This window comes from Falco cherrug, chromosome 6 (assembly GCF_023634085.1).
Source record: "Falco cherrug isolate bFalChe1 chromosome 6, bFalChe1.pri, whole genome shotgun sequence".
Lineage (NCBI taxonomy): Eukaryota > Metazoa > Chordata > Aves > Falconiformes > Falconidae > Falco > Falco cherrug.
The window spans coordinates 50160604-50183191 of NC_073702.1; the positions used below are offsets into that span (position 1 = coordinate 50160604).

At 44.7% G+C, this 22588-nt stretch overlaps 1 protein-coding gene across 5 annotated transcripts in view; it reads left to right on the plus strand.

Moving 5' to 3' along the window:
- Window positions 1–2862: 2862 nt before the first annotated feature.
- Window positions 2863–22588, plus strand: part of HIVEP2 (HIVEP zinc finger 2) — a 145597-nt gene continuing 125871 nt past the window's right edge. For 3 of the 5 annotated variants that reach the window (XM_055714884.1, XM_055714882.1, XM_055714885.1), the window contains exon 1: window positions 2863–3633. The gene's annotated coding sequence lies outside the window, so the exon portion shown is untranslated. Of the gene's footprint in view, window positions 3634–21416; window positions 21732–22588 lie in introns of those variants that run through there. The other 2 variants (XM_014279207.3, XM_055714887.1) reach the window with 1 other exon arrangement.

Consider the following 22588-nt stretch of genomic DNA (forward strand, 5'->3'; position numbering starts at 1 on the left):
ACCTGAAAGCTCCCATAGTTCTCCTCTCAGTTTAGTTAGTGTGATAGTTTTATTAAATGCTGGATGTAAATGTAAAAAAAAAAAAATCTAGAGGGAAATGATAGGGTATGATGCAAGGACATCATTATTAAGTTATGTTGTTGTCACAAGTAGGCGAGAGTGATTTCAGATGTCTGTTGCCTCTCTGTGGAGTTATTGGCAGGAGTTTGTGAAAAAAACTACCTGGGCATCCCAGCTGCAGTCCCTCTGCGGCACAGTACTTCTGCCTCATGCTCCCCGTGGGAGGGGAAAGAGGCATCGGTTAGGGATGAAGGTAAGTTTGTCCTCCGTTACACCCATTCTCCTACAATGGTGCACGAAGTGGAAGTGGGCTGAAGGAACCATGCAAACACCTCCCTGCCTCTTTGGCAGGCGGGGGTCTCCTCCAAGCTAAGGACACTTGCAGTTGCAAGTTGTGCAGCCTGTCAAAACCTGCTTCAGAGCTTGAGCCAAACGAATTATGTACAACCGCTGAGGTCTGAGCCCATGTGTAGCTTCTGTCTCTTCCCTAGGAACTCTAAGGTGCCCAAGAGCTGTAACGCCAACATGTACCTCGTGGAGCCACAGCAAAAGAAATGGCTGTGGCTCAGATGCTGCGATACTAACAGAAGGAGAATGCGGGAAAGGATGCAAAGGAAAACTCGTTGAGATAATCAACATAACTGGAAAAAGACCCTTACATTGAAAAGCATTACAGAGAAACATGGGGTTTTTTACTTTGCTTTGAGAATAATCGTCAGTAAACACTTTATTTTAAATTATTTTAAAATGATTGAATCTTGTTGCAGTACCTTCTGTGGGCTGGTCTCTGTGACAATAAAAATGGACTCTTGAAGCCTTGTGAGAGGCAGGAGAGCAGCAGACAGTGCTGGGCATACAGCAACAAGTCAAATGTGCTGGTCAGGAGCCTGCAGCTTCCCAGAGGGGAAGATACTGGCAGCTGTCATTTGGGGGCAGAGGTAAAGGCAGTTGCTGTGGAAAGCAACTGCAATGGGAAAAAAAACTCAATTTGTAACAAATCCTAAGCACTCCTGTCTCCCATTGACTTATTCTGACGTGACATCAAATAAAGATCACAAGCCCAAGGTCAATATGTTTACTCAGACAGAATAATTCCAGTCAAACAATACTCGGTGTCAGGAATGACAGTATCACTTACACTGAAAATCAGGAAAACAAACGCAGACATTCTCACAGCCTTAACTGGAGCAAGCAACTCCTTGTTCACTTGGTTCAGTCCTCTTAGTTTTGAACGTGCTTGCAGGAGCAAGCCTTTTCTGTAACAGAAGTCATCAGTTACTGTAAAACTGTGATTGCACGAGATGCTGGTGCATCTTGTATCACTTGAGGTGAGTCCCAAGACATCCCGAGGCTCTCTCGCACCTCCTCGCACAGTGAAGCCCTGTGTGAATTGGACTCTGAGGCCACCAAAGTCAACAGGGACCAAGGACCGTATTAGGGTGACAGGGTATTTATTGATAAATTCTGTGCCCCTGTATTGCTGACCCCAAGTACTGAATTACTAGTCCCTAAAAGCTCCGGGAACGACTTGACTTTCTTAATTACTAAAATTATGAAATAATGGGGTTTTTTTGCCCTGGCATCTACCGTAAGAACTACTGCTTTCGGGATTTATGCGTGCACCCTTTCCTTTCCATCCGTGAGGCTGAGATTTTCCTCCGGTGTGAATCACGGCAATGCTCAGGTGTCACTGTGACTTCCGACGTCACGGCCACAGCGCTGCGGGTCCGCGCCGCTCCAGCTCGGCGTGCGGCGCGGCGGCACGGTTTCCCCGGAGGAGAATCATCGTGGTCTGACAAGTAAATGGCAGCCCTGCTTTCGCAAGCCCAGCACGCCCCTGTGCCACAGCGAAGCCAACCAGGCGGAGCCGGAGCGGGGACCCCCGCGCTGCCCAGGCGAGGGAGCCGGCCGGGCGGACGGGGCTCTGCGGCCGTGACTAACGCGGGAGCGCCGCCGCTGCCGCCCGTCACCTCGCCCGGGTTGAGCGAGCCCAAAGCCCTCGCGGGCAGCTGCGCCCTGGGCCCGGTCCCGGCTCGGCCAAGGCTCTGGCGGCCGGCAGCGGGCAGCTCCCGGGCAGCTCCCCGGCAGCGGGAGGCGCGCCCCGCCCGGCCCCGCCGGCAGGGTATTCCCCCTGCGGCGCCCCTGCCCCGGGGGCGGGCCGGCTCCGCGGCCGGCGGGGGTGGTGGCGGCTGCGGGAGCCCGGCCCCGCCCCGCCCCTGGACGTTGCGGGCGCTCATTGGCTGCGGGCGGCCCCGTGAGCGGCGGCGGGGGGAAGTGGCGGCGCGAGCCCCGGGCGGCCGTTAGCCGGCGTGAGGTGGTGGTGGCGGCGGCGGCGGTGGTGGTGGTGCCGTCTGTGGCACGGGCCGCTCTCGGAGAAGGCGCTGCGCCGCGGCGCCAGGCTGTTAAAATAAGTGCATGTGTCTGCGGCAGAGCCCGGGGCGCCGGCGGCGTGCCTACCTGCCCCCGGGGTGGCGGCCAGCCCCGCCGTGCCCCTGTGCTGCGCGGCCCCCTTTAAGCGGCCATGCGCTGAAGTGGTGAGCGAGGGTCGGGGCGGCCGCCCGCCCGCCCAGCGGGCACAGCCGTGCCCGGTTTCGGAGGTGCCGGGCGGGCGCCGCTGGCAGGCAGGTTGCGAAGCCGGGGCCGGCGGCCGCCACGGGGAGCCCTGGCGGTGTATTGTTCTCCCTGACAGATAACGTGATCTTGACCGGGCAGGAGCGAGGGGGCGGAGAAGGGGAGGAAAAAAAAAAAAAAAAAAAAAAAAAGGAAGCGGCGGGCGGGGAGAGGCAGGAGGATCCCGCGTCCTCGGAGGAAATTCTCGGGCCGGGAGGACGCGCGGTTTTGCGCACGGCAAGTCGGGACTGGCTCTCCTGGGAGTTCCCTCGGCGGGGAGGGGGAGGGGGAGCGGCGATCTCCGCCGGCGGGGAGAGGCCGCGGCTTCGCCCTCCGAAGCCCGGCCTCCTCCCTCCCTCCGCGGCCGCACGGCGCACCCCGCCGCCCGCCGCCTCCCCGCCGGCTCGCCGCGCACGCACAGGCAGGGGCGGGCGGCGCCCATCACCCCGCGGCCGGGCGCTGCCGGTCGCGCCCCGCTCGCTCCCCGCCGGCGCGCGGGGGGACCCGGTGACGTCACGGGCGGCGCGCTCCTCGCGCTCGCTCCGCGCTCGCCGCCCTGTAACTTCTGTTCTGGGAAGTGGTGCCAGGAATAGCCCGTCAGAGCCGCCTGCAGCGCGGAGCTCCCTCCCGCCGCGGCCGGGGCGGGCTGCGGCTCCCGGGCCTCCGCCTCTACCCCGTGCAACACCAGCCCCTCCGCCACTGTCAGGGTGATGGTGATGAGCCTTTCCAAAAAGAGGGAGAGAAATGACCTGCCTTAAGATAAATGCGTGAAGCGGGCGCCCCTTGGCCGCTGGAATACCTCTGTCTGGCTTTATATATAAAGAAGCACCGCGAGGCACCTCACTCAAGGCAAGCCCTTAGCAAAGGAGCAACAAGAGCGCCCGGCGGGATCATCATCATCAGCAGCAACAACAACAAGGGCACCGGGAGGGCTTCCCTCCTTCCTCCTCGGTGACTTTCCAGGTGAGCGGCAGCGGCTGCTGCGGGCAGCCCCCTCCTCCCTGCCCCGCCGCTCGTCCCCTGTCAGCGGCACCAGCTGACAGCCGCGCCAAGCCGCCGGCGGGGGGCGGCTGCCGGCGGCGGGGCTCGGGTGCGGGCCGCCGCGGGGCTGGGTTTCGGGCCGCGGCAGAGCGGGCTCTTGCCGAGCTGGGGGGTCTGACGGCCGCGCTCCCGGTGCCGCCCGAGCAGCTGGCGGCGCGGCCGCCGCCGGGCGCCCCCCGGCCGCGGGGCTGCAGGGGTAAATGGAGGGCGGGCAGGCGGCGGGAGGGCGCCGGCGGGGGAAGCCGGCGGGGCTGTAAAACCGCCGGACCGGTAAGTCACCTCTGTGGCGGCGGCTCCGGGCGCTGGCAGTTACGGGCGCCGGCCCCGGGGCACCGCGGCCGGCGGCCTTTCCCCCGGCCCGGCGCGCCGCTGAGCCGGCGCGGGAGGGGGCCGGGGCCGGGGACAGGCCTTTGTCGGTGACACACCGTTAGGAAATGTGGGGAATACCCAGCTTGTAAGTGTATGCAGATGAGGAGCCGGCTGCCTTGCGTAATCCCCTCCCGTGGCGGGGAATGGGCACGGTCACCCTCGGGGAGAGGCGCCCGCGGGGGGAGGGGGGGAGCGCCCCGACGGGGTTTTCTCCGCTGCCTCCGGCGCCCTGCGGGGGGGAGGGGGGCGCCCTGCGGGGGGGGACGCCGCGGGCCACCCGGCGCGGCGGCGGGCAGGGCGCCGGGGGTAGCGGCGGGGGGTGGCGTGTGTGTGGCTCCGGCTGCCAGCACGTCCCCGCGGGAGGCGCCGGGCACAGGGGGTGTGCGTGTGTGCGGGGAGACCCGCCGCCGCGCCGGGGCTGCGTGTGTGTGTGTGTGAGTGCGTGTGCGCGCTGCACCGCGGTGACTGTTCCCTGAAGTGGGTGGGACGTTGGCCCGTTCCGGGAATGTTCCATGACGTGTAAACGCCACAGGAAGGGGGTTAACGAGGGGCTCGGCCGGGGCCGCCGCCGGGGCCCTCCTTTCCCCCGCCCGCCGGCGGGGCTGCCGTGGGGGCGGGGGCCGGCGGCGCGGGGGCTGCCGGGGGCACGGTCCCTTATGTAACGCGGGGTGCGTGTGCGGCCGGCGGTGGTTATGTAAGCGGCACGTCCGCGCCTGCCGCATAGGCTATCTCACACCGGCACCGCGCTGCGGGGGCCGGCGGCGGCGGGGGGCAGGCAGGGACGCCGCGGGCTGCCCCGCCGCTGAGGGCAAGCGGCGGCGGCGGGGAAAGCCCCGGTTTAGCCCGGGTGATGCTTCGCAGCCCGCTCCGACCTCCCTGCCAGGGGCGGGCGGGCGGCACGGCCTTCCCTTCCCCTCCGTGCGAGGGAGCCCGGAGCGGCGGGGAGGGAGGCGGTGTCCCTGCTGCAGGTGGTGCCCCGCGGAGCCGCGGGCGGGGAAGCCGACGGGAGGCCCCTTGGCCCGGGGTCGCGGCCGGCCGCCGGCGCACGCCTTGTCTCCGCGGGCAGGCGGCCGGGGCTGGCCCCGGGACAACGATAAACGGCCTCCGAGCTCAATTTCCCAGAAAAAGAGTTCTGTTTTTCTTATTAGCTGGCACTGGTGGTCAGACGTTATTTTGAGATGGTTTGTTGTTGGTTTTTTTTTTTTTTAATCCCCTTCGTATGGTAATTGCAGAAATTAAACTTCCACTCAAACATTAAAGGTTTTCTTTAATGACAATAATTCCTAAGTACCCTTTCAAATTAAACTAATAGAAATACTAATGAGTTTCAGCATAAATATTTAGCTAAATAATTTCCCTATCTCATTTTAAAATGAAGTCAACTTTAATGTAAAACCTGTCTAGTTTTGTACGTTATTAAATGATCCAGAATACATTTTATGCCTACTTAGTCAAATGTGTGTGTGTTTTTTCCTTCCCCTTCCTAATGAACGTCTACTGTGGATTATTCTGAAAGAAGTAAATGAAGTCGTCAGGGTGGCAAAAGCAAACCATTAATCGACAGGTCTGTGGTGTTCTGCTCCGTGGGGCTGTGCGTGCAGACCGTACCTTCTGTTCCGTATTTGTGCAGCTCCTAGCACAAGGGGGCTCTGGTCATCGTTGGGAATTCTGGGGACACCAAGTAATTACTAAATTAAAAGAACTACTGGTCCACCAAGGTAAAAATTCAGTGGGCCCAGTTTTTAAATTCTGTTGTTGTGAGTTACCACTGGCCACCGGAGGAATTTGATCCTTGGTTATGAAGACATGGTGTGGAATCCTCAGTATTTTGATAGTGAAAATGATATGCAGACATGCTAAAAAAGTGCATCTGTTTTTAAAGATAGGAGAGTCTCTGCCTCTTAGGTTTGCAGCATGTGGACATATTTAGATTGATGCACTGTAACCTGGGAGTTGTATTTATTTACAGTTAGATGTTAAATCTTTACTTATCATTGCAGTCAGGAGGTACTTCTGAAAAACTTCAGGTATAGATTATGTGAAACTTTCTTCATTATTTTTTTGCTTTGCATCGTTTCTCAAAAAAATTGTGTTGTGGATTAGACAGAGTGGGTTTTTGCTGTGTGAGTTTGAAAAAGTTCCTCCTGTTGTCTGTAAATTCATTTAAAGTTACTGTGGTTTTCAGCTGTCCAAAGACAGCAGTGATATGGTACAAAGTCTGGGTGTCATTACTTTTGTTGATAGAACAATCTGGATTTTTAATGTTTTATAGCCTCTTACTGTGGTGGCATTCCAGTGTTTTTTGGGCATAGCAGTTATATACATCCTGGCTGAGGTTGCATGTTAAAACATCGCTGCTAGATAAGAATAAAATTGAGCAGCACTTGTCTCGAAGCACAAATGTGGAGGACTTTTAATTGTGTATTTAAGTCCAATTGCGTGGCAACAGTGCAGAACTCTTCTTTACAAAGGCAAGAGTTTTAGATTCTCAAGTGACTAGATTGCCTCATATGTGACATCTATTTACAAACCTTCTTGTTACTATGAAGACAAAACAGAGAGCCATATGCATTTATGCGGTCCTTGCTGAATAATGGTACATGTGTCTCCTTGAATGTTTGGCAGTATAACATGTTTAGTTTATGTGGTGGCACCCTACAAGGCTATTCTTTTTTGACTTTTAACTATTTGTAATACCATTGTCTGGACTCAGTTACATGAGTAAACTTACAACACTGGTCCACATGTTTGTAACTAAGCTGGAGGTTTTAAAAGCAGGACCTTTATTGAGCATTTTGCCAAACTTATTTGTTTATTCATTTATTTAGGTGCTTGTTTTTAAAAGAATTAAGGTAGATTGGATCTAAACAAAGGTGAAAATAGTGAGTACCATTTTTGCATATCCCTCTCATGCTTTTTGAGTCATCGGCAGGGGCAGTTACTGTTACTACTTTTGAAATTTAACTGTATCAGGTGGAGTAATGGGAATATAGGGGCTGTGTGTCTGGCAGAAGTGGTTTGCTTAGCGAACTACTGCAATATTTGCCCATTCAAGAGTAAAATGCTTACTATTTTAAGAGTATTACTGTGGAGTATACAAGTCACACTTATATGACTTGTATTACGAAATATGGCAAGCTGTTTTTCAAATTTGAGTATGATGGGGCTTTGCAATAAGCTGTGGTTGGTCATATTGATAGTTCTCCATCCAGCTCTGTAAGTAGAGCTCAGGAAGTACTACCTGCATGTAGTTCTCACTTGATTCAGCGTAAGAATTCCAGGTAAATTGCCAGAGCTGAGTACTAACTTCCTCTGCCTGTCTTAGGTCTTAACATAAACCAGGCCCAGCAAAAGTTGGTTCTTCATGTGCTGGCCTTCACACAGGGTAAAGAGAGGAAAATGTTTTATCCATCTTACCTCAGTCATTGAGAAGAGGTGAACCTGACAGTGCATGGGTTTAAACTGTTGGTCCTCCTGGCAGGAGGAATACATAATTATTATTAGATCTGATGTGTTAAAGTCTTCAGAAGGAGTTAATTGCTAATACTCTTGGGAGCTCCACAGAAGTGTGGAGTGCAGAGGCTGCATACCTTTGTTATTTGAAGAAAGTCCGATAAGTTATGAGGAAACTGCTTTAAAAATTATTTTATTTAAGGAGGCAGGTTATTTTTTCTTGACATTTCTTAAGCAGCATCTCTGAAGTAGTATGTTACAGATTAAAATAACTATCTTGGAAGTTATTTTGTTTTCTCCTGTAATTTAACTGGTGTGTTTGTTTTTTCCCCCCCTTCAGTAGAAGGAACTATCTAGCAGTTCCTGAAGAAGTGAAGGAACAGCAAGGGGAAGTGTAAGCCAGATGGAAAATGGAGAACAGTATTTTTCATGTTTCAGTCAGTGATTTGGATGCTACATTTAATTAAAGTAGCACAGAATTATCACAAAAGAATGAAAGTTTCAAGCCGGCTGTGCCATTTTCATAGGAAATAGCAGCTTTGTACAGTTTTGTTTCTGTTTTGGGGGCTTCAACGCTTTCTATAAGACTTTGCAACAACTATTTATTTCAGCAGGAAATATTAAAAAGCAATTCATTGGGGCCATATTTTTCATTCTCAAATGAAATTAGGACTTGTAAAAGTGCTAGTCTGATAGCCTGAGAGCAAAAATCCATTGTAAATAGAAGTATTAGAAGTTTTTCCATGGTAACCAACTAGTGAGCCCTTACTTGGACCTTAAGAAATCATCAGTGAATTTAAAGAATATGTTAATCTCTGGAAACATCTGAGTTTTGTTTTTTATACCTCTTATTTTAGCATTCTGAGCCTTTGTTAATAAATTAAACAATTTACCCTAACCACTCATTTGTAGTAGGTTGCCCCCAGTAAGATTTGTCTCCAGAAATCTCTCACAAAGCTATGAGCTTGAAAAAGGTGTGAGAGGGTATGGGTAGGGGAAACAGTCTGATATAGTGTTTCCAAATCCCCGATGTCCCAATGTGAAATAATCATAAGATGTCCAAGTGCCTGTCAAATTAAAAGTCTCTTGTTTTTGTTGGTTTTTCTTTTTAATATTGTTGTCTTGTGATTAATTTCTCAGCATAATGAATATGGTCTAAATATAAGAGTTTCTTCTTGCACAGAGGAAATTTTGTGGATTCTGGGTGCTCATTTTCATTTGTCTTTCAGACGCTTTTTGTTCATCTGCAAAATGGTCACTCTCCGTTCTCTGTATGGCAGGGTAGTAGCAGCAGAGTGTGGACAGCAGCTGTTCATGGTTACAACATTGCTTGTCTTTCTGTATTTCCTTGTTCTGCCCTGGGCATACCTCTTTTACTGTTTCTTGAAACTGCATATTGCCTTTTACTTTTTCATAGATGTATGTATGAGTAAGCAAAAACCTATACGCGGGGTTTGTTCTCCACTTTGGATGGGGAGGGTGTCTCAAGGTATACCTACCAATAAAGGTACCACTTAAATGGTAGTATTCTTAAAGTAATACAGTGTACCAACAAGGATATAATTATCTGATAGAAATTACCCTGGTACATGGTTACGCTGATATGACTAGTTTGTACAGTGATTATATCCATTTTTCTGAGTTTGTCTATGCACATTCTACCTCTGTCAGGGTAAACTTGGTCTCAGCAGAAAATTTATTTCTAAAAATGACATAGAAACCATAAGTATTGTAATAATTTAGTTGGTAATGGGTTTATGGCCACTTCATGCACATGTGGGTTTGTTTTGTTGCACTTCAGTTTGCGTTTAACAGAAAATTATTTTATTGTTTTGTTTTTTTTTCTTGTGATTGACAGTTTTGTCCTAATATGCCTATTGAGTGTGAAAAACGCAACTCTAGTATACAAGAAATTCCATCCTGCACAAAAAGTTGTAAAGAATATCTCTGTTCTTAAAAGTGTAAGTTCACTTCATTGCAACTGAAGTTGTAATAAACTGCTGCAAATCTGACTAAAATGATGTAATTTGTGTAAGCTGTCAAAGGGTGGGGGGAAAGGATGTAGAGTATTTTTTAAAAGACATGCTTTAATTGCTGTGGTGTCATACAGGAAGAACTCAAGGTTGATTATTTCAGCAAGTTTCTTATTTAGATAGTGGTTTATCAGAAATTCCATACAAAGGAAAGCAGTTAGATAATTTGCATGTGTAGTTCAGTTTAATAGCAAAGTGAAAACTACAGGAGCTAAAAGGAATTGAAATTACAGTGTCAGGTGACCTTTAAAAGGTAATGTAGTAAAAAAATATCTTCATAAGAAAATGATCATGAAAAAAAGCAGAAAACCCCCAGATTATTTTCTGTAATTTATGGTGAAGTTTAGACTTTTTTAGGCTGCAGAGGTTGGTGTTGTTGCTGGCATGACTAGCTAACAATCCTCCCTGTGTCCCCAAACTCTTGTGGTGTGCCTGGAATTTTCCTCTGCTGGGCTTGGTGGTGGACTGTCAGAGCTTGGGTGCACTCCTTACCAGGTGATTTATAAATACGGAGTAATAATGGATGTTTTCTATTAAGCAATTTAAAAAGCTGAAAGAAATGTCTAATTACGTGTTGTAGGACATGATACAATTGCAGAGAATTTAGTACAGCAGAATGCTTAATTTTGTTGAAATAATATAATTCAATGAGCACTTTTCCCATAAAGTAATATTTGTGCTTAGGCAGAAAGGAGCTTTATGTTTAGAAAAATCTTAACAGGACAGGATCAGGTTTATCAGAATTAGTATTACAGTGGGATTTTCTTGCATATTGTTTTTTCATTTAAATCAGTTAAATGGCCCAGTCTCTGTATTATGTATTTTGTATTTGTGGTTTGCGTTAAAACAAAACACTTGTAGTGTGTCAAGAAGGAATAACATGAAATATTAACTGAGGTTACCCTTACATGACAACAAGATGTGCCACTATTTAGAGCAAAAAATAGTTTAGACCAAAGGCAGTATTCAACAGAGACTAAGTAGCTGACATCTATTAACAGTCTTCATAGCTCGGTGTAGTTTATTTCAAGTGTAGTCAGTTCACGAAAGTCCTAAAAGTATGTGGAGTTTCATGTTCCTTGTCTCTCAAAGATAGCTAAGTTAGATGGCTCAGCTGGAAAAAAGTATCTTTATTTGCTCTAACTGTTGTCAATGTGTGTGGGGGTTTGAAAGTGATTTTCTTCCTTTCTGTACAAGCATTAGCAACGAAAAAAAGATGCTCTAGAGCATAATACAGGCCCCTGGTTAACTGACTTCTGTGAGTGCTGACAGTGTTAAACTGAGTCCTCTGTGACACCTGTGAACACTGATTCATCCTGAGAGTTTAGTTTCTAAAACTGTTTTGTTAAAGTTACAGAACAGAGAATCGAGTACAGTTCATGATCTTCCATAACAATAGAGATGGACTAATTTTGAGTTTCCCATTTAAAATCAGTTATGCTTATGAACACAGTTTCTGAAGCTACTTATGAAAGGGTTTTTTTCCCCTGCATTTGTCTTAAGATAAAATAATTCTTTAGTGAAAAAGGTACTTATTTTTGGCTGGATGGATATTCATAGACTCCTACCACCAAACTTCCTGTTGTGTTTCAGTCAATAAAAGTTTCTACACTTTGATAAAGGTAGGATTTAACTATGAGCTTTTGAGACCATAAAGTTTGACATCTTGATGCTGTGTGATCTGATAGTCTATTTTGATCACCAGGAGAGGTCATGGTACTAGGCTGTTAGAGTAAAGAGCCTTTAAAATCTTTGTAGAGCTTTTAAATCTTTGCAAGGCTATGTGAATATCATTTCTTCCAACATTCTTAGTAAAACTGTGTCAAACAGAACTTTGAACCTGTTCCGTTATTTTGTGCTTGGTCCTGCAATACTAGCAAAATTTCTTTAAAAGTTAGTGGATGTTTTCACAGTGCTGCTTGGCTGGAATCTTTGTTTTCTTAAGGCTTAAATAATGGATCAGCTGTATATATTTAATTTTGTGAGGTTCAGTTGAATTTTGTTACAGGCTTAGCAAGACGTTACTGATACCTCTGAAGAAATTTATGAGAAGTGGAAGGGTAGGAGTCATTTATATAACATGCTTGAGTAGGAAATTATGTTAGTGAAGTACAAACTCACATGAAGGTGTTTGTTTTAGAGCTAGAGTGATGGCAAATACAGTGTTGCTACCTCTGCAGTTGGTTGGTTTGGTGGCAAAATGTTGAGAGGGAGAGGGCAATGAAGTTGGGCCAGTAAGTTGTCTGTGACGTTTGATATATGTCATATCTTTTTTAGTTTTTTATTCTCTGATTTACTTAATTACTAATTAAAAAAAATACACAAATTGTACTCATCTCTGACCTAATTTATCATAGTGGGTAATGTTAATTATTGGGGAAAAACTTGAGAATCAGCCATGCATTAGTAAAACTACTACATAATTTGGAGTAATTAGTAGGGCAGCTTTGAGTCAGCAATGTTTTTGTAAAGGAGTAAGGTTGTAAGTTGGGACTGGTATACAGTAGTAGGCAGGTTCCAATAACACCTTGCTTTGGCCTAATTAGTTGACAGTACTTTGGTCTGTGACATGTCAGGAGCCAAAAGGATGACAGAGGGTACCTTTGTTTTCTCTGCTTTGTTTTTAGCTCAGGTCACTAATAGCTGGAAATGTAACATCCAGCTGTTCAGTGATTCCATTAAATTAGTTAGTGATTTCTTTGTGGACAGAAATTCATCACTCTGTATGTTGCTCTTAAGAACAGGCTTGGCAGAGAGGTGAGAAGGTAATAGGCAAGGAAATGGAAGCATATCAGATCCTCTAAAACTTGCTCTTTTGGAGCAAGGATAAGGTGTGTTTATGCAGCACCTTGGAAATGCTTGTTTTGCCTCTGGATTGTACAGATTTCAGCATTCAAAGCTGATAAACCTGAACCTTCCATGATGACAGATTGGCCCAGACCCATTCACTTGTAAAAGATGGCATACAAGGAGAACCTCTCCTTTAGTTTTGGTTTGTGTTCTTTGTGATGCTTTCTAAGTGGTGTGTCTGGGGTCTTTGCTTGTTCTACTGTAGTAATGGCAAAGTAGCTTTCAGTTGATATACCCTGACTTTCCTTCCCTTGCTCCCCAGATCACCCTCTGCATGGCAGGAAAGAGAAAGACACATGCGATGATGGAGTTCCTTTACACCCACCTCTCCAAAGCTTCACTTCAGTGTTTTACACAAATGGAGTAACTGTGAGAGAAACCTTTCAATTTTCTTTCTCTCTCACAGCCTTAGTAATTAAAGAAGAAAACAAAGATGCTAAATACACATTTTTGGATGTATGCTGGTTGAGAACGAAGCTTAGAGCAGAAAATAAATAAGATGGGGAGAGGAGGTTTGAATGTGACTGACAGTGGATTATAATTGCCTACAATAAGTTATTTTTATCAGATCAAGTTTCCCTCTAACATTTAGTCCTCAATCCAAAGAATTTTAGTACTACAGCCTTTAAAATCCCTGTTCAATCACAAGTTGTACAAGCATGTCTTGATGAATAATTAAGATCCTATGGACGGCATCATTGGGGATACAGTGGTAGCAACCTGTTTGACATCTCTACAGATAACTGACATGCAGAATACAGTGCCTTGTCTTGCTCAACGCTTGCAGGTATTTCTCTGCACATTTGCTTTGTTGTGATTTAATTTAGTTCCAGTATCATTTGAACCTGGTCAAGAGTTCAACCCACTTAACTAGCAAGCAAGGGAACAAATGAAACCATTTTTGACTGACTCTTTCTCAGTCAAGTAGTTTGTCTGGCAAGACAAGAGTGTAATTAATAGATTTTGTGGTTATTTACAGAGATACGCACTAGAAAACAGAGTGCTGTGCTTCCCAGTTTTGTTACATAATTCAGACAGCCTCACATCCAGATGATGGGATTACACCTGTGTTTTTGTGTCGCCAAAAATGCCCTTTTTTTGGCTCCTGCTTCAGTGTTTTCCCATAGAAATAAACAGATTACACCAGAAAATGGAGGGGTTTTGCTATATTGCATGAGGAAGTATTTGAGTATGCATGTCTATGTATATACCTACACACTTATGTACATTTATGTGATCGTAGCTTTTGCCTCCAGTCATGTTCTGTCTCCTTCACAGTACAGTATACCTGGAATAACTTCAGGAGAACTTGTGGTTGCCGGTCTGGCTTGCTTGTCACAGAGAGAAAGATTTGTCCTAGATTCAATGTAGGTTCAACTTCTGCTATTGTTTACATATATATATATTTTTAAATAAATAAACTTATTTGCATTATTTATGTGTATTAGCATTTATTTCACAAGTTTGTCTATAGATGCATATACACAGCCACATTTTGTTAAACAGGTAAAAAATCATGTTAGTTTTCTCTGATGAACTGCAGTGGTTTCACTTTGGTGTAATGGGTATCAGAATCTGCCCAGGTGATCTTTCTCCAGTGCTATCCACTGTTCCTGGTACGTTGCTGATACGATGATGCCAGCAGAGTCAGTAACTGAGCATGGCCCATTTTATTGCCTGTGACTGATTCAGCCAAGATGATGTCTTGTTGGATCCTGAGGATGTTTGTCTTCTAAGTTGAAGCCCTTTGAATTCCTTTTATATCCTCTTGTTTCTGAAGGACATAATGGTATCACTTTTTGTCTAGTCAGAAGGTTAAAGGATTGTTTCTGAGGCCCTCATTGATGGTGTGTGACAGTCAGCTTGTGGGTGGTGCTTATTAACCCTCACTCTTCTGGTGGGACACCCACTTCAGCACCATAGCTGAACCAGTGATGCCAGGTCTCATGGGTGTAGAAATGTGACCAGAAAGTCAATCCATGAACAGACTACCTGTAAATAGATTGTGTAAATGAAAGATATCATAAAAAACACTTGCATTGTGCCAGCACTTGTTATCTTGTTGCTTGACCTTCACTTCCTCTGGTGTCAAGTACAAAACCATCCTGCCCTCATCTCAGTTTTCTAATCAATGCCTCACAGCTGAGAAGGTGAAACCAAACTGTGCTTGGCACAGCTTGTGTTACTGTGTGAGCTGCCTCATCTCTTGTGAGTAAAATGAAAACCCTGCCATTTTGGATCATATCCTGACTTCAATAAGTGCAGAATGAGAAGTTGTTACTGGGGTTTTTTTGGGTTTTTTTTTTTTTCATGAGGCCAGGATTTTGCCATCAGCTGTAGATAGGACTTACACTGCTAAAATAGTGCTCCTCGTCACTGTCTCAGCTTAGAAAAGGAAACCTTCAGCTTGTGATGTTTGCTTTTCATTGGATATAGTAACACTAGGTGAGAATATTGGAAAAACTGTCTACATGGAAGCAGCCTCTGGATACTTCAGGCAGAGAAGTTATAAAACAAAAGGCACTCTCAACAGAAATGATTGTTACATTGCCAGATGGTATAAAGTAGTTTGGAAAGAAAAAGATATATTATCTACCCCAAGGTGCTTTCATTGTGATTTGAATATAAAATGCACGAAGACTTAGGTACAAGTGTTGGAACCGACAGTGGCTTAGAGCTGTGGTGTTAGCTTTTTTTAAAATTTTTTTTCCTGTAGTTGTAACTAATCTGAGAAAGGAACTTGCTGGGTTCCTGAGGGCATCGTAGTTCCAGCAAGAATTTGTGAGCTTGAAGCTTGGGCTGGACGTTACCTGTCCTGTATGCTTGTTTCCTCAGTAAAATCTCATTATCTGGATTTGGAAGTGCTTACTAAGATGGGAGAAATATGTATTTCATTTCAGTTTGTTGCTGATGGTGTGGTTTTTTTTCCTAATGAGGTCTGGTACCTTCTAGTTTCAAGTGGCATAATTACAGAGATTTTTTTTCCTGTTTCTGGTATGGTTCAGCATAAAAAAAAATACAATAAAACAATATTTACAATAGGTTTTCAAAGTTCTAGTGTGATGTTTCATTCTAATGTAACCTACCTGTCCTATGTATCTCCATCTGAAGCTCAGTAGCACTGAACTGAATTGGCTTATCAATGATAACTGGGTTTCTCTCTGCACTTTCCCATTTTTAGATGTAATTTTGAAAGAATTGCACCTGATGGGTTGATTGGAGGGGATATGAGCTATTTTCTTGTTTTAAATACCACAAACAAAAAAGGAAAAGGAAAAAGCCCAGGTCAACCAAAGCTTTTGATATGGTTTCAGAATGCATAACCTTGGGCAAAAAGGGCCAGTTATTGGAGTAGTTCTTGAGTAACATAATTGTTTGATAAGGATCCTTGCCTGTTTAAGTTGTTGCTTGTTGGAAACATTCCATTTCTAAATTTGTGCCTTACTGCATACCCTGAGGTATGTGTACAACCCACTGTAATTGCACAGTTTATTATTTTATTAATGAGAGCTGTGATAATGTGTTGGCTCATGAATTCCCTCCAGTCCAGGTATGGTCTCCTGATTGCCCAGGGTTCTGTGATGCCATCATTTGTTCTGGGGATGGTGACAGAGAGCAAAAGCAAAGCTTTTACAAGCATGGTTTAAAGAACTCAGACCTTGCCCTGAAGCCTGTATTTGGTGTGATATTGCAACAAAAAGCTGGAAAGGTAGGATGCTTTTTTAACACACACCTAATGAATAATAATAGAAGTGGCAGAAGTAAATTCTTACTACATAATGCTGAGTACATGAGACTTTGCCAGCTGGAAGGAGAGGGATGCACACCTTAATTGGCCTTCCTAACCATAACAGAGCACCCCTTAGTACTTCTTTGATCTGGGTCTCTCCTGCCTGCCTTTTTGCCTGAGTGGCTGGAAGGCTCGCACTTTATTTGCTGTAAGGCACACAACAGTGAGCAAGCATCTGGCATGCAACAGCAACTCTTATTTTTAATGAGCCTCAGGGGTAGCAGGCATACTAGGGTGCTCATTCCCATGTTCTAGAAACTATTTCTGTGTGCAGATGCTAGATTCATAGTACAAGAGCAGGGAGCAGCACTGGTGGAGGTGTGATCTGTGGAGGAGTAGTTGGGGAAATCCAGTTTACTGTGTCTGTAACTCTGGAGACAAAACTTTGTGGTGTTTTGACATGGCTTTTTACAGGAATCTCAAACAACTGGCACTTGCTCCTCAGCACTGCTTGGCTTTACTGGTACGCTGTAAACCTCTGACCCTGGGTTTGCAAGATCCTGGGAGCTCTCTCAGGACATCGTGGCAGCCCAGGTCCCCCCAGCCTGCAGGACGGCAAGTTCCCACTGTGTTACAGGTTGTCTCCTTACTGTGGTGGCTGGTATGCTTTTCCACAGCTTCTGAAACTGCTCATTACAGTGCTTGGCTCTTCTACAAGGGCTTTTCGTCTCTGTAGCCCCTGTGGCTTGCTGCAGCATGGTTTTCTGTTGGAACAGATGGTATATTGCGTAGAAAGTTACTGTATTTTTGTATCACTGATGATTATTTATTTCAGTTAGTCTTTTTTTTTTTTTTTGAAGTGGGCATATAGCATAAGTGCAGAGTTTGGAATCGGTATTGGATTTGCCTTTGATATATTAATCTCTGTATATGTGTGCAGTATTTTACACTGAGTAATGTGTGCTTTCTGAAATTTTAGTGAACAGATTTTCATCGTATGGATTGAAATTAGTTCAAAATACTGTAAAGGAAAGAAGCCTAGGAAAGAAGATCTTTGAAAGGAAAAGCAAGTGTCGTCTTAAACAAGCTCTGTACTCACTGGAGTACAGTTTCATTTTTAAGTCAGTAGATGTGCTTTCTGTATCTAATCTTTGTTTTTTTAATTGATATCATCTGGTCAATTTGAGTGAAAATGCTATTCCCATAAGAAAAATATTTATTCTAAATATTATTGTTGCCTAGGTTCTTGTTGAATTCATGAGATACAGAAGCAGTCAAGCTGATTTAATATTTTTAACATTTTTATAGTGTTTTCTCATTGTTTCCATGAAAGCAATTTCAATAAATATTTTAGTGATTGCTTTTGGTTTCTTGAAATTAGGTTACCTATTGTTGAAAACTGCAGGTTCCTAAACATGAATTTCCGATCTGCTTTGCCTTGGTTAGACATTTGAAATGAAATATTAATACTTGAGCAAGCCCCAAAATAAAGGCTTGCCTTTCCCCTGCTTAGCTTCCAGGACTTAATGTGTCTTGTCCAAGAATCTCCGTAAGTCATTACTTACAAAAGATAGTTAAAATCACCGTGTTTTGGTTCCACTTAGCCGAATCACTTTCATATATTAACTTTTATTTTGTGTGTGTATACATATAATTATATATACAAACATATACATTATCTTACATACACATGCACATACACGAGTGCATGTATGTACATATGCATACATACACCATACATGCCTATATACTCTCACACTATACAGACACTCGTGTACATCTGCAATATATGGGATCATCCCATTTGAAATTGAAGGTTTATGTTTTCATCTTAAACCCGATCCTTACTACATAATTGTAGTAGTGTTTTTCTCTTTGCAACATGGCATTTTTCCAGTAGCTTCTGAACAGGAGGTTGTGCATCCTTATGTTTGGAGACCCCCTGAGGTACGTGGAGGGAGACCAATGCTGAAGGCAGAGCCCTCCGGGGGCAGGAGAGCACAGAACAGGGCAGCAGAGTGTGGTAGATGAGAAGGCAGATGATGGAGAACACTCTAGGAATTTCTGATTGCTGTGACTTCACTGGTGGTTGGATTGTGTCCTTCAGTGGTGGGCAGTCTCTCAGGCTGCTTCTTGTGTACTGTTGCATTTAGGCTGGATACTAGGTTTATGGTGAAAAAGAAGCCCCCCCCCTTCCCCCTTCTGTTTTCTGCCACATATATTTTGAAGATAAATAATTACCTGTTATCAGGTGTTTGGCAGCTTGGACCTTGTAGTCTTTATTTGCCTTATTTTCCCCATAAAAGTGTCACAGGATATTTTAATTATCTGTTCATAGGATTGCTTGAGAGACTTCCCTTAGTGATGAGACAGTTCAACAAAAAAATCTCAAGATAATGGCTTTTCCACTTACATTTCTCAAATGTTCCTTCAAATGGAAGTGAAAGAATTATAAAAATCTTGTATGTAGTTTAGATTCCCAAGTGATATGATACAGAGGCTTTGTTGTAAGTATTGCACAGATGTGTTGTAAAGGGTAAAAGTGTAACTGAGTTTGTGGGAATCTGTAAAGGTGTTAAATATTTTGTAGGTAGCCAGCTTTTAGCGTGTAAGAGTTGTGTTCCATATGTATTTGTACTTAACCAGCTTCTATTTTGGAGTGGAAAAGCACGTGTTTTCATCAGCATACCAAGGGTACTGACAGTGAGGCCAGTTCAGTTTGCATCTGTCCCTTTGCTTTAAATTTTGAACTTTAAATGAATAAAACCAACACAACAGATACAGCTCTTTTAAACATATTGAGGTCATATTTGGATGCAAAGCATACTGCAGAGAACGTACTTTCTCACCTCAAACCATGGCAGAGATGGTTTAATACCGATCTTCAACTAACAGAACAGTAAGATGTAACTACTTGAAGATTAATTCTCAGGACATGGATGGGTGTGTGAAAACACTGCTGTCCCTTATATTCTCTGTTCTTTAACAGGCACTGTATTGCAATAGGCAGCCATATATGTATGAAAAATGTCTACTGCAATACTCTGTGCTGGTGCTGAATGGTTGCATATCTGGGCCGCATGCTATGGTTGTGCCATGTGGTAATTGTCTCAGTACAGTCAAAAGTACAAATTGTGGGTGCATTTCTTTAGTTTTAAGGTGTGGTGCTAAAAATAATTGGCCAAGCTTATTCTGAATGGGTGTAGTACTTTATGGTCACATTTCAGAAAACTGAATGGCTTGCTTAGATGCTGTTTAGGATGCTGTGCACAATGGAAGCGTTCTTAAGAGTACTCTGAAGGTTTTGTTCCTACTTTCTTTCTCTCAGACTGTCATGGCCTACACCCATCACTGTGTATCATATGGGCTGGATTCTGATCCAGCGCCCACATTTTTAAAAGGCAGATTCTGATTGCTTTACTCCGATTGAGCCAATCCAAACTGTCTTTGGTAAAGTTAATGCTTCTTCAGTTTGGTGCAGAGTTAGAATCTGATTTTCTCCCGCAGATTATGTATTGTGTACTGCAAATTGTTGCCAACACCAAAGACTCATTTGTCTGCTTTTCTAATATTGAAGAGTCCTGATGATTAGTGCCAGACTGACAACCTTCAGGATTAAGCCTTCAAGCTAATGTCAGAACAAGAGGCAGCAGAGGTATCTTCATGGTAACTGGGCAGTGAATCTTCAAGATAAGCTGTCTTTGAAAAATTTACCTCTAAAAGAAAGGGTAGAAAACAACAAAACTAGTTCATGTTTTTAAAAGTATATCCAAAATGTTTAGTTTATAAATAATTAAAAATACTATCTTTGACCTTCTTTTAGTAAAATGAGCAGTTTTGGCAAGCCGGTGGTGTTGCATATGTCCCGTGAAATACATGATTTATTATGAGTCCTGGATACAAACGTGGATCCCTAGTTTCAGCTCTGAATTACTAGAGCTGAAAGGCTGGCTTCAGTTCCCGGTGTGACCACAGGGTGGTTATTGCAGAAACGTGGCAAAAATACTCTTCAACTACTGATGGCGGTATGAGATGAAAATGCAGAAAAGCATTTTCCAAACTCTTTGTAACCTTCTAAATTGAATTTTGTTGAATTAAGTCCCTCTATTTGAAAATCAGCATCTATCAAGTAGAGCACTGCTACCCAAGCAGTCTTACTCAGTGTACAGTGGAAAAGTCTAGTGTCCTGGACACCAGAGGTTGTTGCTGGGACTGACTGTATTTATCACTGTGTTTTGACATGTTGTTCAGAGACTAACTAAAATGGGTCTAGAATGTGTCTCATGAGTGAGAGTGTACTGTAAGCCCGTGCATCCCTCTGTTCCAGGGGAGGATCAGCTATAACCAAACCATTTCCTATGGATTGTTGCTCAGATTGCTTTTTAGAGCTTCCAGTGGGTGGAGACTCTGAAACCTCCTGGGTAGTCTCATTTGCATTCCTAATGATGCTTTCCATTAAGAAAGTCTTTCTAGTTTTTAACTTAAGAAGGTAGCATGGTGGGTAGAGTGGCAATCCAGGTTCTCCCTACACTTGCCAGGTAAATATACTGATGATTTACTTAGAGTCAGATGGACAAAATGCTGAACTCCCACTGCCACTTTACTTTTTTCCTTGAGCTGGGCCCTTATCTGCTTCAGAAAGGCAGGGACGAAATTGGAAAGAAGCATCTGTATTCACTTTGCTGGATTGTCAGCCATATCTGACAAGGGAATCCTGTAGTTTTACACTCCGCTTGTGCCCCAGATGCATTCACAAAACATGTTCTACTCAATGGGATCCAAAAATATGTAAGACTTGATTTCCAGATGCTTGGAGAAGTATAGGCTGTAGCGAGAGCTTTGTGCATTTCTATATTGTAGTGATATTCTTACACAAGCTGTAGAAGAAAAACAAGAGCAGCATGGCTCCTGAGCAAATGTTGTTTCTAGTCACATACAATCCTTTGCAGCTGAGCCTGGTAACACGCTGCTTAGCTGTTTTGCTATGCAAGTGCAGAGAACGCTGTTAGCAATAAAGCCACTGCTGGTTTCGCCTCCAAAACCTCCCTCCTTGCAGTGCATTGGAAATGACTGAACTTTGGCCCTCAATCTGCTGACACCCTGAGGGAGTGTAAATGTAATGACGTCTTTGCTTGTTTCAGCTGCACAACAGGAAACGCTCATGGCCTCCCCTTCTTCCTGCTCTGAGAAAGTGCTGCCTTTTTAATTTTTTTTTTTTTAATATTTTTTTTTCTCTCCCTTCCCCTGCAGTCGAGCAGGCTGAGACCTAGTTTCAGGTCTGGGCTCGGCAGCCAGCCGGTGCTCGCACAGGGCCCCCATTGCTGCTGCCTCTTCTCCGGGGCAGCCAGTCACCTCTGTATTGCTCTGCTGTGGTGGTGATGCTAGAAATATGAGCATTTTGATTTTTATGGGGGGTTTTTTCCACCTGGAGAAGTGACTGAGAAGAGAATACAGTTATGTGGCAATGGCTTGCTCCAGGGAGCATGTCACTGGATACAGCTCAGCTGCAAAGACCAGGATGGTCAGGTGATGACTTGCCTTGGGGAGACCACATCACTTGCATAATATAGAGGACACACTGTCAGGTGGGCATTGAGGGATCCTGGAATGTGGTCCCAATAGTGCTGAATAATGCTGAATATACAGGGCCTGAACAGATTTCTTTGCTTTGCTGTAATACAGAAGCTTGCTTCTTGCAGAGAGCATTGACAGGAAACCTGTTTAACCCTCTCCGGCTGCTGCTTTTACACTTCGTAACCAAAACAGGGGCATGAGTAGGAACGGTTATCTGAGAAACATGAGCATTTTGCAGCTAACTCGAGGAGAATTTCGTCTCATCAAAGTCATCCAAAACATTAAAGCAATACTGCGTTCTTGCAAGTGAAATTGATTCAATATTCAACTGTAATTCTCTAATGGTTTGGGGGGGCGGGTCACTCTCAAAATGCATATGCACTAGGGATTTTGCATCTTGTGGCATGAGAAAAAGCACTGAGTAGTCTAGAGTACAGTATCTTGAATTTGAAAGATTTAATTAACTTTGAATGTAAACAGTGCTGGTGCAGTTGCTTATTCATTTGTTTAATGTTGCGTAGGCATATTATCAGGGGAGCAGCTTTTGACTGTGTTCTGTAAGAAGCAAGTTCTGGATTTACTTCATTAATCTATCACACTACCTAGCTAAATAACTTGTTTTTAACAAGCTGGAGTTATGTAATGTGAATCGTGCCTGGTAAGATGCTTGTACGCAGGGCAAAGCAAGATAGGCAAAGAAATAATGGCACTCAACCTTTTGTGGAATAGGATATGACTGGGTTTTGAAATAAATACTGTGTGTCGATACTCTCAGCCATACAGACAAGGTCTAGCTATTCATTATGAGGATGTGTCTTAAAATAAAGTCTTGGGTTGGGAATGTTTAACAGACAGAAGAGTGAATTTG